This window comes from Papaver somniferum, chromosome 6 (assembly GCF_003573695.1).
Source record: "Papaver somniferum cultivar HN1 chromosome 6, ASM357369v1, whole genome shotgun sequence".
Taxonomy (NCBI): domain Eukaryota; kingdom Viridiplantae; phylum Streptophyta; class Magnoliopsida; order Ranunculales; family Papaveraceae; genus Papaver; species Papaver somniferum.
This window is the reverse complement of record NC_039363.1, coordinates 139,199,945-139,204,826: the sequence shown is the minus strand read 5'-3', so window position 1 is coordinate 139,204,826 and position 4,882 is coordinate 139,199,945. Positions and strand designations below refer to the sequence as shown.

Sequence of the window (4,882 nt, the reverse complement as noted above, 5' to 3'; positions counted from 1 at the left end):
GAGAAGAACTGATGGTACGGGAGTATGGAAGAGATAAATGGAGCTGCAGAGAACGTAAAGAGGGGCAATGGTTGGAGTTAAATGAATGTATAAATTACAGGGAAACGGCGAAAGGCTGTGTGTTTTGTTAACTGCGATGAACTGATGTTGTTGTCTTGAGCTGAATGGTGCAATGGCCAGGAAGTATGGCTTGATGGCCGGTATGGATTATTGGCTCTGTCACTCTTGGTCTCGATTGAGAATCAACTGGCAGCAAACAAACTAGGATCGTGGCATCACTGATTTGATTTCTGGTGGAAGAAGGTTTCAGACGGACGGATACATGGAACTGATAGTTAAGTTGGACCTGGGCTAGGCTCTAGTGTTTTCATGCTAGCCCATGAAGGCTGTTGGACTTGCATATTATACTTTCATGCGTTTGGCAAGTTGGAGGCTATAAAAGGGAGAAACCCATAGCTTTTTATCTTATCCTTTATCTACTTTCGTTTCTAGGGTTTAGACATGGAAAATCTTCCCTTTTCTTGTTATGAACTTCATTTGTTATGAACTTCATGAACATGAGTTAGAATTTTATTATTGGTTAAAGTTGTAGTCGGATTTTGCAAGCATGCTTTTTGATATGATGAATTAGTTTCTCTCCATATTATCGTTCAGTTTCTACGGTTTATAATAATTGCATGATCGGTTTATAATAATTGCATGATCGATGTATTGCAATATGATTGATTGTTTGTTTGGTTGAGTCTAGAATTAATTGAACATACATCCATATCTATAGTTATTTTAGGGTTTATCATCAAGCGATAAACTTGAATACGATAAACTTGAATACGAGTAGCATGATATGATTACGGTTTGTAGTGATACACTCTTGTAATCATATGTAGAGTTTGACCATTGTCCGAATTGTCATGCGCAATGTATGACAATTGCATTGATTAGCCTATTTCTGAAACTTAATGCTCATAGGAATTGAACTTAATTAGTGCAAGGCGTTAGGTTATTCTTTAGGTAGAATTCACATACGCAGCTCTAATGTGTGTGTTGATGAACTTAGGAGATTTTCGGAGTATTCTTGCAATAAGGTATTCTAGGGCTTTTGATGATAGCGAGATTAAATATGAATTCTATTCATACATTCAAAAACTTGTTTACAATTGAAGATGAAACCTTTATCCACTATTTTCTCATCCTTGATTTGCGTGCTTTATTGTCTTTTTTGCTTTCATTTTACTTTTAGTTTATAAAAATTAGAAAATTCCCCATTGTCATTTATAAGAAACCGAAACAACTTGAAAACCTTAGTCCTCTCTGTGGGAACGATCCTTTCTTGCCCTTGCTATATTATATATTTTGAGTAGTAAGAAAGTAATTTATTTTTGACGCATACGACAGCGATCAAGTAGAGTGCGAGAAAGCATTCGAGGACTAGAAGCGCAGACTTACAACATCACTAGTACTGACGACTCCAAAATCTGGACATGGGTACGAGGTTTACTGCGATGCATCGAAGGATGGTTTAGGTCGTGTTTTTATCCACATGGGAGGCCGAAAATGCCATAATCAACGCTAACTTTATAATTTATCGTTCTCGCGTTAAAATTTTGTTTCACACTAAAGCTAGTCGAAGATAACGTTCATAGCTTTTTTGTTTATTTTGAATTTTGGGGAAGCATATTGGGATCTAAACTCCAAAATACTAAGAATAAGATGAGTTACGTAAAGACAAAATTCTTTCCTTACTTTTTTTTTAACTCTTAATTTGTTTTGAATTCCGGGGACGGAATTCTTTTTTTAATGGGTAATGGTGTAACGACACGAATACTTTTCTTGGGCTTTGAGCCCTAGTCCAACCTATATGGATGTTTGTTTAGCTAAGTAGTCATCCCTTAGCAGCAATTGATATGCATGATTAGTAGATACCTTGGGGAACTCTAGAAAAAAAAATATACTCCCTCCGTCCCACTCCTAAGTGACCTATTTGAAATTTGCACAATTTTTAAGACAAGTAAGGAAAATAGTATTTTTAATCATTTTTTACAATTATACCCTTATGAATAATAACTAGTGAAATTTAAAAATGGTTTATCTCTCAAAATACTCCACGGATGTTCGCAAATTTCATACAATTGAAAAGCATTTTAAAACACATACATAACGAATATAAACATGCCTATCAAATTATACATATTTCATATATTATTTATAATTAACTAAAAGGATAATTCCGGAATATCTCATTGTTTAGTGATATAGGTCACTTATCATTGGGACAAAATCTAAAATCAAATAGGTCACTTAGGAGTGGGACTGAGGGAGTATTATTTATATTAGGATGTGTGCCACGTTACAGACATGACCAGCTAAAGTTATCTAGGTCTTGGATACTGTGAAACAATTTTAAAAGGGGTAAAAACTCTTTTTCTTTGTTATCTCCAACAAACTCTTCTTTCAAAACCATTGTTTCCCAACCATTTCACGCAGGGAAGAAGTTTTGATTTTATAAAGGAGAATTTGAACTCAACCCACCCTATGTTTTTGGTTGAAGAATCTGTCTCGCAAAGGTAGGGGGTTTTCTCTCAATTATTTCGTTTGATGTTTTCCTTCGGTTTATTGTACTGAACGTGATTGATGCTCCATGTTTAAGACGGTAAATGCAAATCAGAAAATTGGTATTTGATGTGCTTTTAATTTCTATCTTTGTTTAAAAAAATTCGTTCGTGAATTTATTCAAATTATTCATGTTGTTTGATGAAATTATGCATTTGATATGATTAAATCTCCACAACGTGATCTATAAATGCTTTCCAATTTTTATTAATTTATTTTTAAAGAATATGCAGGGTTTGTAGCCATTAAATTTTCGATTTTTGTTTTCAATCCAGTGTTAAGTTTGGTTCTCTAAAATCTGCCTATTACCTGTTTGTGAAAATGAGTTAATGGGTTTTGTTTTGGTACATGCAACGAAACCCGATCTTTGGCACTAGCCTAGAGGTTGTTAGAATCGTTGGGATGTTTTGATTAAGAAAAAAAAAACAAAATGAAGTTTTGGTTTTAACTTGGTCACAGCCAGGTGTTTACTTATTTTAATTTGATTTCCCATCTTAGTTTTTAGTCCACATTTCCTTTAAGTCCAATGATATACTTTTTGGTCTGTTCGTATTGAAATGAAATCAAAATTTTGTATTTGATTTTGATAAGATTAATAAGCTTTGTTTTTTTTTTATAAACGAAAAGTTGTCTCATTTTCATAGTGGTTTATTTATATCTTCACCAGCTTGTGGCCTCAATTTAATTTACTTTGGATGGTACTAAAGAGATCCTTTTATCAATTTTTGCTTATGAGTGAAATTCATAAACTACCTATGTTGTGGAGATCAACCTGTATTAATTTGGTTTTATCGTTTGTTTTTTCTCTGGTCGCTGATTTCATTTTGGCAGTTGGGACTAAATTGTTTTGGATATTTTCCCATTTTTTGTAGACTTGAAACAAACCCTTTTCCCATGCTTGTATGCAGCTTTACTTACTTATTGTAGCTAGTGCGATATCTCCATTCGTTTTTTTTCTCGTCGCTGATTTCATTTTGGCAGTTGGGACTAAATTTTTTTTGGAGATTTTTCCATTTTTTGTAGACTTGAAACAAACCCTTTTCCCATGGTTGTCTGCAGCTTTACTTACTTATTGTAGCTAGTGCAATATCTCTATTTGTTGGTCTATTGTTTTTATAGGAATCTTTCGTATTTCTATGAGAATTACGTGATTGTTTCACATACTGGTTGGTAGACGTCTCATTTTCATCTGTTCGAATTCTTTTTATTTTATCATGAATTTAATATCTTACTTTGTGGTAAGTGATTCTCATTCTCTTGCTAAGTTCTTACGCGATTGCTGCCAATACTTATATTTGCGTATGCTTTTGGTTATGGATTTACGAGTTTTCATAACTTAGTTTGTGGATGTTTCCTTTGCAATAAATGAATTTGATCGGAAATTAGAGACTCTACTATAGGATCGTCGGGACTTAATTGGCACCTCATCTACGGATGGCAACCCGGAAGATCGTTTGTTTGATAACGGTGGCTGGTATCGGACTACCCTGACGTTGGCACTGGCCATGAAAATAGTAGAGTAATTTTATTTGCAGCTCTGAATATTTTTATGGTTTATATTTTCGCAAGATTTACATTTCTGCATTTTGAATTAGCTGCTGCTCTTGTATATTTATTAATGTTTAGCATTGGCACCACGTTTTTGTTGTTAAACCTTCTACTGGGCATGAAGAGAAGTTGCAGTAGTAAGCCGGAAAGAGCTTACAGCAAGCCTAAAAGCTTTGAAAGTTAGTATTTTGTTAATCTTATGATGTTGTATATCACGGGATACCTGGATAGTTTAGTTTGCTTGCCTTGATCCCATGTCATTTTGTACACTTTGCTGTTGGGATCTTGTACATGATCTTTATATGGATTTTAACTGAAAGCTTGCTAGTATCGTATACGATGGGTCTGATCTTGGGTGTTTGCAACAGTACTTTTTAATCCCCTTGTTGTCGGATACCTATGTTTTGCATACGTACTCATATATTTCATTCCATTTTCTTATTCTTTTTATAAATTTGTACATATTTTGCTGTTATTATATGTATGCTATGACTTTCTCTAAGACTGTAAGTGAAGGAAAACTTGGTTATGCCGAGATCTAAGAGTCTGAATCATACTGGGGTCTACTGTATGCATGTGAGTCTTAGATGGATTTATTCATGTAATAATAACCCTTGGACTTCCGCCTTTTGTATTATTATGGTTTCAAACTTTAAGTATTAATCAGGAACTTGTGTAATCCAAGTTTGGATTGATATACATGAGCCGTTTTTTGACTATCACA

The 4,882-nt window shown here is 34.1% G+C and overlaps 1 long non-coding RNA gene across 1 annotated transcript; it reads left to right on the top strand.

Annotated features, from left to right (window-relative positions):
• Window positions 1-2,377: 2,377 nt before the first annotated feature.
• LOC113289523 lies at window positions 2,378-4,634 on the top strand. Its single transcript, XR_003331050.1, has 2 exons — window positions 2,378-2,564; window positions 3,997-4,634. It is a non-coding gene; the product is annotated as an uncharacterized LOC113289523 (long non-coding RNA).
• Window positions 4,635-4,882: the final 248 nt, after the last annotated feature.